The sequence below is a fragment of the Lissotriton vulgaris genome, chromosome 4_1, assembly GCF_964263255.1.
Source record: "Lissotriton vulgaris chromosome 4_1, aLisVul1.2, whole genome shotgun sequence".
Lineage (NCBI taxonomy): Eukaryota > Metazoa > Chordata > Amphibia > Caudata > Salamandridae > Lissotriton > Lissotriton vulgaris.
In genome coordinates this window covers 2,009,031,927-2,009,048,288 of record NC_141691.1, presented here as the reverse complement: position 1 = coordinate 2,009,048,288, position 16,362 = coordinate 2,009,031,927, and positions in this window count along the sequence as shown.

The following is a 16,362-nucleotide window of genomic DNA, read 5'->3' as shown; positions in this document are numbered from 1 at the left end:
GTTCTCAGGAAGACCATACATGCAAAGGTTGTTTCTGCTGTTTCTACTTTCAAGGTCTTCAACCTGCTTCTGAAGAGAAGAGACTTCACCTGAGATTGTAGAGCATCCATCTTGGGAGTAGTTGATTCAAGTGACGCAATACTTTGCTCAGCACCAATAAGTCTTTCCTCCATCCTAGACCAAAGGTAAGGTGTTGTAACTTAGCATTGGTCTCTTCCATAAAGGAACGTCAGGCAAGCATTTCCTCCAACCGAAGATCCTTAGAGCCAGTCGGAATGATTTTGGAGGGAATGGTCGGTTCTTTTTCAGCCGCATGGCAGATGCTTACCAAGTGCAAGTGAAGCAGGATTTCCGTTTGAACTTGTTGAGGAGGGACCTTTTTGCAAGGAGACAATTGAATCTTCCATTGTTGAGAGTGGTGAAAAAAACAGATTGTGTTTTTTTAAATCTGCCCATAAATAAAGGAAAAAAGTGGGCAGGCCAAACAACACAACAAATATGAAGTCTGAGACAAAAATGAATGAATGAATGAGCTGTGACAATATTAGGGCTCAGCACCTCAAAAAACACTCAAATAGTGCATAAATTGCAAAGTGTGACAGTCAAAGTAATAGCTCAAACCAGTAAAAAATGCATCTGGTGGAATAGGAAAGTATGAAGCTTTTAAAGGAAATAGATAAAACTCTCAGTAGTCAGCTCCCTATCAATATAGCTCCATAGCTATGCATCAGAAAATATAGTAAAATGAAACTCACAGCTGCTTATCCTGGGTTTTTATAGCAAGATTCAAGGTGAGTATTTGCCAGAATGGTGCCTGAAGGGGTTAAACATTCTACAGGAGAGACCATTTGGCGAGTGAGAGGAAATTTAGCTGCTCAAAATGGCGGGTGTCATTCTAAGGAGAGCCGCATATCCGAGAAATGCCAATTCCTGACAGCAGCAGGGAAAAGGCATCTAAGGCGAAGGTTGCCTCTGACATCCCTGACTGTTAATCATCCAGTTCCTCTCGTTAGCGAGTAGAGAGGGCGCTGTAGTGCAGACGTTACCCTCGCCACCCCAGGGAGAGTCACACAGAGACTGCCGTCTTCTGTGGGCGCAAGCCACGCTCCCGACACAGTGCAATTTCTGAAGAGGTAATGTTATCCTATGAATAATAGACATATGCTGCATACAGGTACTTCACAGTCACTTACAGGACCAATCATCGGGACTTAAGGTGAGTATGGGGCAGGGCCCAAGGCAGCATCATGAGGTCACCTCAGGAAGCATTGGGGTGTTGAGTGCAGAGGTGCAATTTAGCGTCAGCTGCTCTGTGTAAGTCAATGGTGATCTGTGCAGTCACAAAGTCGCTGCAAGCAGGGATTAGGATGCCAATTGGCTGAACCAACAAGGGGGCTTAGGTCTCATGATGCTCTAACATCTTTAGTTTCAGTGAACCTTCTCCATGGGCTGGGACGGCCAGGTGCAGAGATGTTCCGAGGCATCGGGTTTTTGTCACCCGAGGCATTCGCGGTAGAAGGAACCTGCCAAAAGAGGATGCAGGTGGCGCCGGGAAATACAGAGTTGGCAAACCCAAGGTGGGCTTAATCTCTGGAGGGTCTGGGGACCACGCTGGCATTGTTGGGCCACTTGGACTCGACGGCTCAGGTGCAGTTGTGCTTTCCGGTGTTGGGTTTTGGCGGTCCAAGGTCCTCACAGGTCTCTTGGGGTGCCTGCAGGTGGGCAGGGAAGGAGCTCCACTACTCCACAGGAATTCCTGGGTCTTTGGAGAAAGGCTTGCAGTCCTCCCAGGCTTTTGAAGGTACAGCATCTTCAGGACGAGTCGACTTTGGTGCAATGGCCCAGGACAGCAGGCTAGCTGGCAGGGTTGGCACCAAATCAGTGCCTGCTCCTCTGTTCTTACTTTTGCTGCTCTTCAGGGTCCTTCTTCTTCTTTCAGGTCAGCAGGATCTGATTCATGGTGCCAGGGGCTCCCCTAAATACCACATTTATGGGTTTAGGAGAGTGTAGGGTAGTAGCCAATGGACTACTTACACCTGGGGTCACTTCGCCCCTATATGATCACTTTCTGTGAGAAGTGGGAATAACCCTGTCCTAGAAATCCTAATTATGCCTTCATCAAAATGGCAGACTTTTATTTTTCGTATCCACATCAGGTAGCCCACCTCAGGGATGTACCTAGCCTGAGGGTGGGTATGCTTTTCTGACTACTTATTTTCCTGCCTGTCCAGGCGCCAAATTGGCCCTGGTCAGTGGGGTTTGTGTCCCCTCATCTTTGAGGTAAGTGAGATTTGCATACCAAATGCGGTGGGCTTTTTGAAGCTACTGTCTTTGAATGCTAATTTACTGGCCATCCTGTGTGCTGGGTTGTAAAAACCCTCTCCACAGCAGGCTTTGTTCTGGACCTCCCGAGAGCGTAGGCTCTCACCCTTAGGGGTCCGAAACCTATCTGTGGTGGCAAGCTAGTCTACATCAGTCAGCCAGAGCACTAGTAGTTGGTAGGTTTTCAGGGGGCACCTCTAAAGTGACCTCAGGATGAATGTATTAATATATCCATTACTGGAATCAGTATGGGTTTATTAATATACAATGTTTGATACCAAACGTCTTTAGTTTCAATAAAGCCGTCTTGTATCTTTTGACCAGTACCCAGCACATGCACTTAAAATGGGTTCTATTGTCACTTGTACTGGCAGTAATTGGACTGGCCAGCACAGGGGCATATCTGATCATGCAGCTATGTCCACCTATGTAGTGTAGTGCAACATGCCTTAGAGCTGTGAGGCCTCCTGTAGGGTTGACTTATACTGCATGCATGGCATGGCACACATGTGTATGCCATGTCGTGATTTCACTGTTGTCTGCGCCAAGACATCCAGCCTTCAGTGGCAGTCTTCATGGGTTTGGTGAGGGGTCCCTTAGGGTAGCACAGTACATGCTGCAGCCCTTAGCGACCCTTTCTAGCATCCTTGCCCACGGTACAAGGGATACCATTTACAAGGGACATGCAGGGAGTGCTAAAGGTATTGCCAATTGGGGGAACAATTGAACAGTTTAGAGAAGGATATCTGGCACTGGGCATCTGGTTAGCAGGAACCCAGTGCACTTTCAGTCGAACCCACATGAAATACCAGGCAAAGAGTGGCGGTGACCATGTCAAAAAGGGACACTTTCCTACAGTTTGTTACACAATGTACATGCCAACGTTTTCATGGCTTAGCATTTACACAGACTCTTAGAGCAAAGCCGGGTCCAGGGCTCACCTCTGGCTCAGCTCTCCCTAATAATTTGGGAAGCTGCACCAATCTAATGATTCCAAGCATACTACTGCCAATCAAACACCCCAAAGGTGATGGGATGAATGCCTGCAAATAGTTTAACCAGTGACAATCGCTCAGGCTAGCATTGCAAGCCAATGATTTTCACCCACTGTGCCCCTCAATACAAAGGTCCACCTAATGCAAATCAGTACTGACCCTCATGGAATCACTCTATCCCGGACCTTGGTCGTTTCACCCCTCCCCTCTGCAGCCTACTGTTGTTGTTTTGTGTGTGTGTGTGGTTGTGTGCACATAATACAGAGTTGATCCTTCTTAATAAATGTTTGCCAGTGATTTCAAAGCTCCCATTTCACAGAAAAGAGGTCTAACTGTGAATTATTTCCCGTAATTCACAGCGCTGAATTAATTTGCAGGGTATTTAGTGGCCCTAAGCAAATAATAAAGCTAATCACAGCATTTGCCTTCCATTCCGTGCTGGTAAAAGAAAATGCTTTTACAATGGCAATGCTGCTCTAAGAACATTTGTCAGCACGCTTGGCATTCTCACCATTGCCGACCCATTTTTGATGCAAGCATCTAGCTAAAAATACTCTGTAATGTGTGAAGATAAACATTGGAAATGTGGAAACCTGTCAGCGAAACGTTATACTGTCCAACATTGCACTTTGTTTTTCATTATATATGTCTTGTTAAACCTACTCTAAAGTGTCAATACACTCAAAAGTGCTCATATTTTAAATGTCTTCATATTGTGCTTAAAATTTGATTCATAATAATGCATGTTGTTGTACAAAACACATTTTGAATATAATTACATTTTACATTATCCCCAACAAAAAGAATCATCTCTCAAGACATTGACAGACATACCTGCAGTCTCAGGCAAACAATGAATACTAAATGGACGGCGCTCAAGTGCTCTGAATCTTTCTGGTTGTTAAATGTCACCAAATGACGTAATGGAGGATACACCTTTGGCAGCCTACAGTCAATGTCCATTCTACTCACAGCCTGCAGCCTCTGTCCAGGCCCTGCATCCAAACCCGCTCTGGGCGACAAACCTCCCGCTTTGCTCAGCCTAAGGCCATGCCGAGCAGGTAGATGGCCAGGCCTTTGGCCAAGTCCTGCACTCAGCACCCCCATGGGAGCCAAACCTGCCATGAGCACAAACCCGCATTTTATTTTCCCTTTTTAAATGTGGTTATCTTTTTTTGGACACATCTTTGCTCCTGTGGTATCCACCCATACAAGCTTCCTTCCCGTGGAACTAAGGTACAATGGGGTGGAAGCTTGGCCAGCGGCTCCCACCTGAGTACAGCGCTTTGTACTGTTGTTGTTGTACATGTATTTATATAGCGCAAATCACTGACCGAGGTCGGTATCTAAGCGCTTGCTTAGGGAACCCGTCCTGGTATTCCCCTGTGAGATAAACCCGGCAGGGTATCCACAAGGTGAAAGCCAGGCATCCCGCCGCGAGGGGCCGTTGTGGAGATTAAGCAAGCTATTGCCCAGAGTCGCAGAGTGTGAACCCGTGAGTCGAGTAGGCACCGGAGCGAGAATTATCAAGTCAGTGGAATTTTTGAGCCCAAGACCCGCAGAGGCGGGGAATTGAACCCTGGTCCAGGGCCGATCTCAGCTTCCGGGTCTGCCGCCTCTAACCCCTGAGCCACACTTCTCCACGCTTTCTCAAGGGAGGGCTGTGATGAGTCCCACTGGAGTAGAAATGTACCTGTGGACTGGAAAAGTATATATATTTTAGCCTCTGTGGTGGGTCCCGCTGCCCTTCTCCCGCCTACCCTCACATGTGCCTGGTGGGATGGGGGAGGGGGGGTTAAGGTGTTTCGACCCTGTCTCCTTACACACTTTTAAAAAAATGTTTTTAGGACACGGGGACTGAGTCCTCGAGTCCTGTGATGGCAGCTGCAACATTTGTTTCAGAGTTGCAGTCAGTCAATCACGTTACCGAAATAAACAATAGGAGAACATTTTTCCTTGGCCAATTGAAAGACCCAATTTAAAAAAATGTTGGTCTCAAGGTACTCCTACAGGTCCAATCTTCTAAATATAACTAGCTAATGGCTATTTACCCCTTTTTTGGTCCACCCCATGCAACTTTTTTAATGCACATTTTTCAAAAACTACTGAATAGGTTTACACAAAATCATGAAAAGCATGATTTCAGATTAAAGTTCTACCTTTTTGCAACATTTGGCGTAATTCTGTTCCGTTTTTTTTTCCTGCATCAGAGAGCTAAGTTTCCTATGAGAAGTAACATCAAAAATCGATATTTTGGGACCTTCCCTTTTACTTGACCCCACCTTGATGAATCAGCGCAAAACTTTACATGAAGGAGCCAAGGCGGATGAAACTTATTTTGGCAAGTTTTGTGCCGATCCATCAAATGGCATTATTAGCATTACTACACAGTGGAAACCGCCACTATGTGATAGATAGATAGATAGATAGATAGATAGATAGATAGATAGATAGATAGATAGATAGATAGATAGATAGATAGATAGATAGATAGATAGATAGATAGATAGATAGATAGGATATTAGATAGACAGATAGATAGGATCTTAGATAGATAGATAGATAGATGTATAGATAGGATATTAGATAGTTAGATAGATAGGATATTAGATAGATAAATATGATATTAGATAGATAGAAAGGATATTAGATAGATAGATAGATAGATAGAAAGATAAATAGATAGATAGATAGATAGATAGATAGATAGATAGATAGATAGATAGATAGATAGATAGATAGATAGATAGATAGATAGATAGATAGATAGATAGATAGATAGATAGATAGATAGATAGATAGATAGGATGGACAGACAGACAGACAGATAAATTGACAAATGTGGCACTTAGAACCTGTCCATATCTAGGTTATAAATAATCCCTATATATACGTACACCTAGGTTTGAGTTTCTTAGTCTGAAGGCAGAGAGCGGTAGGCATGGAGTTTAGCTTCCTCCAAAGGGTCGGGTCAACAAGAAGGTCAGGTCTTGTAGACAGCTTTAGGTTGCCCCCAAGTGAATACGCCAAAACTACTAAGACAGTCTCAAGACTCAGCCAACCCAACTTGCACTTACAACTAGTGGAATCCAGTGGATGTGCAGAATGAGGACAGAATGGGTTCTGCACCCCTAGTAACCAAGTAGGATTTCACCAAACCCTATATACATTGCCAAACTGTGGAACAGTATTTGAGAAACTCCTGCACACGGACCGCGTGTGCCTTTAGTTGGTCATGAAAAGTAATGTGTCCCACCCCAAGTAAACAATTCTCTAGGCACCATGCACTCTATATCACAGAGTTGTAGGTCTGCAGAGGCACCAGTTGCCTCAAGCCCTCTGCAGACATGACAGCTTACATGGAGTCACAGTGTGTCACATGATAGCGACTCCCTTCACACGTGGCCCAGTGAGGAGGCTATATAACCCGATGGCAGGGAAGATGAGCAGGAAATCACTGCATAGAGTGGGTTCTGAGATCTCCTATGGAGGCTCTGGGCAGTCAATGCCCATTAAAGAGTGTGAAAACACCACAGGACATCGGTGGCAGCCTCGCCAAGCTTTTTTCCCCTTTTTTTTGAAGGAGGAGGGGTGTTGGCATGGTGAGGGGGCACAAATGCCTCTTAGTTTTTGGCAAAGTCGCTGGAAGTAGGGGTGCAGAGGGTGCTGGGGCCCTGCCAAAATAACCATGCTGGTGTTCAGAAGGTAATTGAACAATAAAGAGAACGTTAAAGTTTGTTTTCCTCTTATCACATTTGCTGTGCATTCAAGTACAGAGGGCAAATGCCAGCTATGTCTTCACAAATTGTGGCTCATGTTTTAATGTGGAGATGGTGTTTACTGTGCCTTTTCCGACTGCAAAGTGAGAGGATTTTGTAAAATGAACTATGTGGAGATCTTTCTGGCATTCAAGGAGTTGGAAAGAAAGAACAATTAAATACCTGTAAATGAACTGTACAAGCATTTCAAAATATCCAGTTTGGAAAGCACAAATGAAGCGCATTTTTTGGTAATTCTGAAGTGTGATGGAAACAAAGATTTTAAGAGGATCGGATCAAGCCAGATGCTAAACTTGGTGATGTGCCAATGATAAATATTCGCAGAAACTCGATGCATTATCTATCGTTTGTGCCCTACATTTTTTTATCAGTAAGGCTGCATGTCTGTGCAACTTCAGTGGCCATTCAATGGATTGTGTTCTGTCTGTAAATTCCAGTGTGCTCTCACACCTTGCTTCAGAAAAATATTTTTACCAGTGTGCTTCCAAACATACAACAAGCATCCTTCCCACTCCCCTGCTGAATGGGTGTGGCTCATTTGCTACACTTGTTCTTTGTGTCAGGCTTGGATTTTTCACAATCCATGTGACTCTAGTGACGTAACATTGATGGCAGCACCCCACTCTGAACACTGTTCCAGCTCCAGTGGCTCTGGGTCTGAGGCCCCGCCCCTACTCACAGAGTGAATTGTTTTTGTAGAGTTGGCAGGCGTGGCTCTGTGTCACAAAGCTTGTGCTCCACAGAGGCACCACCTGTGCAGATTCCAGAAAGAAAACACAGGCAGGAGGTCTTAGCGCTCAGGAATGCCGAGCAGGCCTGCACATCCATTATTCTGCCTTCCATGAGGCACACCCAGGGAAAAAACAACAAACCTGAAGGCTGCAGGTGAGCTGCCCATAACATCAGAAATGCAGAGCAGCTCACTGTACAAGAATGTCACTGTCTGATGCACGGGAAACAAAGCGCCCAGAGGCTCGAAACTGGGACTGCCCTGCACAGACGAAAGAGAGGCCAGGCCCTACCCACTGTGACCTGGGAGGAGTGCAGGCTGACGGAGACGCCGGCTGCAGCACTGAGGCACTCACTCGATACACCTCGCCCACATTAGTCAGGGAAAACACAGAAGGAAATGCCTGCCATAGGAGGATGGGTATAGCTGCCATTGGTGCAGCAGGTGCAGTGACACCGGGACCCAGGGTTTGTTGACGGTAGCAGCAGGAACAGATTGTTAAAAACAAATGTTCTGTGCTCCATTTACGTTCTGCATTTCGTACTTGTCCCTTTGCCCCTCAGTAGCAAATAGGAAGCTTTTTTCGGGGGTAAGGGTTGGACAAGTGGTCAACCCTGTGATGTCCTTGGGTCCAGAGGGCGAGCTTGCCCCATGTGCCTGCGCACGTCACAGATGGATATAACACTGTCCATGGAAGGTGCCTGGACACTGCCTTGAATTTCTGTACCCTATTCCTCTCCACAACATGTTATGCCAGTGACTGCTTCAGCTAGGAGCAGAGGTGGACAATGTGACAACTTCCTTTGAGAATGTAGGCCACAAAATGCTCAGACATTGCTGTTCCAGGACTGGAGTTTCTCAAAGGTACAAATCTCTCTAGCCGAGAGGCCGGGGACTGAGGTAAGCTTCAAAATCAGCCTATGTGTCTGGCTTTGTGCACCCCCAGTATATATCACAACATCAGCATATCACTTCTGTGTTGAAATTGTTTATTAAGAAAGTTTCAAATAAATCACAAATGCAGAGTAAGAAATGATACACAATATAAATGAGGAAACCATTCCTAAAATGTAATAAAGTAGATATAAAACAACACATCCACTAGTATTCATAAGGTGAAATTTAGGGTAAAAAAGAAAAGAAAGAAAAGAGAAAGGGAGAAAAGAAGAAAGAGAGAAGGAAAGAAAGAAAAGAACGGAAACCCCAGGGTAGCAAACTAGTTGTGAAGAGAGATGGAAGCAAAAAGAATGATAAGAAGCAGAAAAGAGATAAGGAAGAGAAAGTAAGCATGTTATAAGAAATGTGGAATTAAGAAGGAATAACAGTCGTAGGAGAAGAAGAAGTAGAGACAGAATCATTATCCACTGGGGTTTCCAAGAATGGGGACCATACTTGAAGAAAAATAGAAGCTTGGTCCTGTATATTGTAAATTATACGTTCATAAGAAGCTGTTTGTATCATTGCCACCAACCATTCCTCCTGAGAAGGAGGTAAGGAAGACTTCCAGTGACGTAATATACAAATTTTTGCCGTGGCTAAAGCAGTATGGAGGAGACGAATTTGTGGTTTAGTAAACTTGGAAAGGCCACGAAAGTCATGTAAAATTATATTTGCAGAGGTAAAGGGTAAGGGCAATGAGATAGAATGAGCCAAAGTATTTCGTACAAAAAGCCAAAATGATCTGGTACGAGGGCATTCACATATAATGTGCGTTATGTCACAGCCGGAAGCAGAACATCTCCAACACGAGGAATGCGAAAGTAACTTAGCATGATGTAATTTGACTGGAGACCAGTGCCATTCATGAAGAATTTTCAAAATACTAAATATTAAGGCGAGCTTCTCTAACACCCTTATGTAGTCCTTCCAAAATGAGATCCCATTGAGTATCTGAGCATGTCACAGGGAGGCTTGTTTGCCATTTCAATTGAAGAGCTTTGGACAGAGGTTGCGAAAATAGAGGGTGTAGAAAAGTCTTATAAAGACCAGAAGGGAGACCCTTAAAAGTGCCCCATAAATTCAGGTAAGATAAAATAGGAGAAGCGGACAACGATTCAGGCGGGGAACTTATATGTTTTGTGATAGCTTGCTGGAGATGAGAATATTTACAAGATTGAGTGGGCGGTAGATGAAATTCTTCACTTAATTGGGAAAAGGATTTAAAATTGTCACCATGGAACAATTGATCCAGGGAATGAATACCAGCTTCCTGACATATAAACCAAGATATAGTTCAACCTCTCACTCGAATAGCCGAGTTAGACTATATAGGAGCATTAAAGTGAAGCCGCGGATTAGATTTAAGGAGACAGTGACTTCTTTGCCAAGACTTAAACATGGCAGATAAGATAGGATTTTTGGGATCAAGAGAGCTGGAAACCTTACCATATAAAAGGGACAAACCAGGGCCAGATGCCAATAGATGACGTTCAAGTGGCACCCATTGAGGAATGTCTTTGGACTTAGGTAAAAAGAAAGAAAGATGGGAAAGATGAAGGGCAAGGGAATAGTGCTCGATAGAGGGAAGACCTAAACCTCCGTACAGTTGATGGGATTTTAATTTTGCAAAGGCGAGACGCGGTTTAACTGTTCCCCATATAAAAAGTTTAATTTTTGAATCAATGGATCGGAGAGTCGCCAAAGGAATAGACAAAGGGAGCATACCCAGAACATAAAGAAAACGCGGTAAGGTGACCATCTTGATCGCCTGAACTCGTCCCCAAAGGGATAAACCTAAAGCCTTCCATTTATCGAAGTCCCTCTGCATTTGCGTAATCAAGGGAGTTAAATTGTCCGTGACAACGTTATCCAATCCCTTGTTGAGGAGTATTCCCAAGTACTTAAGTCCACAAGGTTGCCAGTGAAATGGAAAACCAGAGATAGCATTCCTTGTAGTACCTAAGGACATGGGTAAGGCTTCGCTTTTGTCCCAGTTTATCTTATAGCCAGAAAAAGAAGAGAAATCCTCAATGATACGAAGAAGAGCAGGTAGAGATTGCGGAAGATTAGTAAGTGTAAGAAGAATATCTTCTGCATATAAATAGATTTTTGAATGAGCAATTGGAAGAGGAACACCACCACAGCAGCCGATTGACGAATTGCAGCAGCCAGAGGTTCCATAGCCAAAAGGAAAAGAAGAGGGGATAGCGGACAGCCTTGACGGGTACCCCGTCGAATAGGAAATGGAATAGAGAGAAAACCTCCAAAGTTAACTTGGGCAGATGGATTATCGTAAAGTAGTCGTACTTTGGCTATGAACTGATCACCTAATCCAAATTTTTGCATTATGGTAAAAAGGTATTCCCACTCGATATTTATTTATTTATTTATTGTGACTTGTATAGCGCGCTATAACCCAGGGGTCTCTAAGCGCTTTGTTAGGGTCAGCTAAACAATAAAAAGATGCATCAGATTACATTTATCGGCCACCCCACGCTTGCTGGAAAAGCACACTTTTTAGTTGTTTGCGGAAAGGCATTAGTTTCTTTTCATTGCGGAGTTTCAGCGGTAATTTATTCCACATAGCTGGCAAAGTATGTGAAAAAGCGCGTCCACCCACGGTAGTCAGTCTACAGCGTGGCTGAACCAGGTAAATGGAGTCAGCAGATCTAGGCGCCCTCCCTGGTTTGTAAAGGGACAGACGAGATTTCAAATAGGTGGGTGCTCTACCATGAAGCGCCTTGTGTACAATGCAGAGCCCCTTGAACATTAATCTCTGCCTCACTGGCAACCAATGGAGTTCCCGCAGGAGGGGGGATGCCTGGGTACTCCTTGGTCTCTTGAAAATGAGCCTAGCAGCATCATTCATGACCGTCTGCATTCTATTCAGGAGGCCCTATGGGAGTCCTATATACAATGAATTGCCATAATCCAGCCTGGCCAAAATCATTGCAGAAACCGCGCTCCTTAAGGTGGAAAAAGAGAGCAGTGGGGAAACTTTCCTGAGTTGGCGAAGGAGGCCGACGCAACAGCCCACCACGGCTGTGACTTGCTTTTTCATGGACAGCTTACTGTCCACCTGAATGCCCAGACTCTTAACCACCTCCGCCGGTTCTGGAGGCGTGCCCAACTCCCCAGGCCAGATACGGTCAAATGCTTTTTCAGCATCTAAAGAAAGAAGGAGGGCGTCATCTGCAAGATTTTTAGCGGACCATAGGGCATGGGAGAGAGTACGTAAATGATTGCGGGAGTAACGACCGGGAACAAAACCTACTTGAGAATTATGGATTAAGGAAGGCAAAACCTTGCGGAGTCGTGAAGCTAGAATGCTGGCAAGAAGCTTAACATCAGAATTTAAAAGAGATATAGGACGATAACTACTACACAATAGAGGGTCCTTGCCGGGTTTTGGCAAGACTGCTATGAGGGCTTTGTTAGAGATAGAACCAAGAGAAGACTCCTCCACGGCTTCCTCAAAAGCGGCATGAAGAGTATCAAGCACAGACTGACCAGTCCATTAAAAAAATTCAGGAGGGAAACCATCCTCTCCCGGAGCTTTATGGTACGGTAAGGAAGAGACAGCTGAAGAAATCTCCTCCTTCGTGATAGGTCCCTCGAGTAGAGCCCTGCCATCATCGGAGAGCCGTGGAAGATAAACCCCATCCAGAAATCTAGACATCACTATCTTATCTACCTGAGTGCCTGGGGATTATAGAGATCTATAAAATGAGGCGAATTCCTCAACTATCTCCTGTGGTCGAGTGAGGATATCACCACCACTTGATCCTAATGCTGGAATCACCATAGCGGCCTCTCTTTGGCATAACTGCGCAGCCAATAACCGGCCAGCTTTTTCTCCTAGTTCATAATGACGGCCTTTCATTTTTTGTAAGGCATACTCCGCCTTAGAAGTAAAAAGACTATTGAGAGACATACGCGCCTGTTCCAATAACTTTCGATTTTGGAGAGATGGTTGCGAAATATATAATTGAGATAGTCGGCGAATATCCTTTTCCAGTTCAGTCTGCTTGGCAGCGGTCTTTTTATTATACAGAGCGGCGTCCCGCATAAGTTGGCCTCTGATGGTTGCCTTAGCAGCTGCCCAAACCGTACGTTTAGAGGAAACCGAATATGCATTATTGAGAAGATAATCATGTAAGTGGGATTGCAAAAGAAGTTTACCCGCTGGTGTTTTATATTTGTTGATATTCAAACGCCACGATTTGCGCCCCGGATTCATAAGACCCAAATCCAGAGACAAAAGGACAGGAGAATGATCAGAAATAGCTGCTTCTAAAATCTTAGAATCAGTAACCAGTCGGACTGAGTCTTGCGAAAGAAGAAAGTAATCAAGACGTGAAAACGTACCGTGAGTAGAAGAAAAAAACGTGTATTCCTTATCCTGTGGATGACTTAGTCTCCAATGGTCAACAAGACCAGTGTCAGCAAGAATGTCACCGAAAATGGCTCTGTCAGAAGCATTAATAGTGTCAATGCAACCCGTTCTGTCAAGAGCAGGATCGAGTGCTAAATTCCAATCACCACCAATTAGAAATTGAAAAGCATTTATTTCCGTAAGAAGACGATTTAGTCGAAGAAAAAATAGTTTTTTGGAACCAAGCGGAGCGTATACAGAGCCAAGACAAAGGAAAGAATTGCCAAGTTTCAATTTAACAAAAACATAGCGACCTTCCGGATCCGACCATGTCTTTAAAATTGTGAAAGGAAGTGACTTCCGAAAAAGAATGGTGACTCCGCATTTACGAATAGGATTAGGATTGGTGGGATCAGGTTTAGACACTGAACTATGAATTACTTTACGAACCCAATCTCTGCTGAGCTTACTAGACTCAAAATCATCCAAATGAGTCTCCTGCAATAGAGCCACATCCACATGCTTAGAATGTAAATAGGAAATAACTTTTTTACGTTTTATGTAATGGGTGAGGCCATGAACATTCCAAGAAACCACAGATAACGGATGGGTAGGAGACATGATATTAGGATTGAGTTAACAGTAGAGGAGGAAAAGCAGAGAGATAAAGGAGAAATACTACTCTGGGAGGGAAAAAAGAGAAGAAAAGAAGGAAAAAGAAAAGGAAAAGTAAGTAAGGAAAATAGGGGAAAAAAGGAACCTGGACTGTTAACTGCGGGTCTGGGTGCACTTAGAGCAACGCCAGAGGGAACCGGACCCCCTTCGAGTAAAGAAGAATGGGGACCTAGAGAATAAATTATAACATGAAATACATAAAGCATAAGAGAAGAAAATATCATCATAAAAATCTGGACCAACTCCTGAACGGCTCCACAGGAGTCTGTCACGAAATGGAATAAGAAAAGTAACCAACATATGAAATCCCCAGCATCCTAAAGATTACATGGGAAGAAGGTGAAAAGAGTGAAAATCAAATGAATACTCTAAGGGATTCAACCACCGAGTACAAAGCGTAAAAGAACAAGGAGGCATAAGCCACAACTTGGAACAGAGAGCAAGGGTAGACACACCACAAAGGCGAACAACACACCATTGGAAGAAAACCTAGACAAGAATAGCATGATAAGTAAAAAGAGAAAACATGTCTAAGAAAAAGAAAACAGGCGATGAGGAACATACCAACATTGTCATAAAAAAGAAAAGAGATAGAAGGTAAAAGAAGAGAAGTAAGGACCTCCTAAAGCCATACTACAGAGAAGAGACAAAAGAAAATTGAGCAAGCACAGTTGAAAGCGAGAAAACAATAAAACAAAGAATATCATATAAAATCAGAGTAGTTAATACATGAAATAAATGACAAGAGGCGTAGTAATAGAACAACACCATAGGTAGAGTAACAAACAGGAGGAGGGAAAGATCTCATGTGGAATAAAAACATTCTTATAGTATATATTAGGCAAAAACCTGTAATACTTAAATAACTGCAAACTATAAATCACATTATTAGTAATTATAGAAAAAGAATAGGGTACAGAGTGCTATATAGGACACTAAGGAAAGTCGATCTTATTATATTGCGGGGAATGAGATTTTGATACCTTTTCTGATCACTTAGATACCTATCTCATTCATCTATTTGGATCGATTATTTTCTGTCATTGAGTAAAAGACAAACCCCGCATAGGTTAAATTAACCCCATAAACTGACGCAACTCTGAAGAACCACTTACGACTGATAAAGTTTTAAAAATTTAATATAAAATCTGAATAAGTTGCATATACAATCCTCTCAGGATAAGATTCAACAAGTATACAGGAACTAAAAGGAACATAAATTCCCTAAAGAACCTCAGTCTACAAAAGAATACAATAAAAGTCAATTCCAATATCAGCAGATTAAAAAGCATAGACACAAAGTGGTTCCGTTGCGTCATCTACAAAAAGAGAAAAACAAGTTAATTCTGTCCCTACTCTGTACTAGGTGACATCCCTACTTCGCAAGTTCCTTACCTAAAAAAGATGTCAGCAGTTTGACTTCCAAAGAAGTTCAAACTCTCTTAGCCTCTAATGGTAACTTATGTCGAGAAGCAGTACCCTCTCTGCCTACCCATCCGCTCTCTAAGGGTCCTCGGCCTACTGCTCTCTTGCGCTCTGGTCTCTCTCTCTGGCCATCTGCTCATGCCATCTGCGCTATCTTCTCCCCGGGGTACTGTCCCTAAATACACAATCACAGTATGGGTGGAACGCCCCTTGACGCCCACCACGTACACATTCACATGAGGTCATTTCTAGCTCTTTCCATAGTTTCATCTCTTCGCGTCGTCCGTTAAGTTGACCTTGCTTCGTAGGCACCATCTTCGTCTTCTTGCTGGTGACTTCATTGACATTCCAATTGACACTTTCAGAGCAAAGTCTATCACCTCAACAGACCTTTATTCTTTACGACTATATTCGTAACCTCATTTGGTCCTGTGAACGGTCATTTCTAAACAAGACCCAAATTCCAAGCGTCTCTTATCTCACTTAGGCCATAAACTTCGTCCAACATTGTCACCTTAAATCTAGCAAGACCTTTGACTCTTGTCTCGCACATTCAGATCAAAGCTATCCCCTGTTCCTGTGAGCCCACTAAATTACATACAGCAGACTACACTCCTGCGAACTCTTGGTCAGTTAGGTTAAAAGCACACATGACCAAACCTTTCTAACATTCCTACAAACTCTTCTACACAGTATAACCTTTAACACACATTTATATATAATCGAATTTAGCAAAGCAATGATTATGCGCAAATGCATTCTACATAGAATACAACGTTTATTTCTCGTGCTTACATAGTGCTATACATACTCTGCACATTTCTTCGCTCTACATTTTCGCCGTTCTCTCCGTTTAATAATTACACACGTATATTCAGTTTGCACATTCTACTGTTCTTAAGCATTACTATACATTTCTATATTAGCCCACTATGTATACGGGCCTTTCCAATTCTAATACACTTTATAGAATAGATACAGATACATTTCCTATTACATTGGTTACATCGGCTAATTTTACACTATAAGTGTTCCTTCATGTTACAACTTCTACGTTTATGCGATATGCTTGTAAATATGGTACATACATACTTTTTATTCAAATTGCGCTCTCTCAGTTCC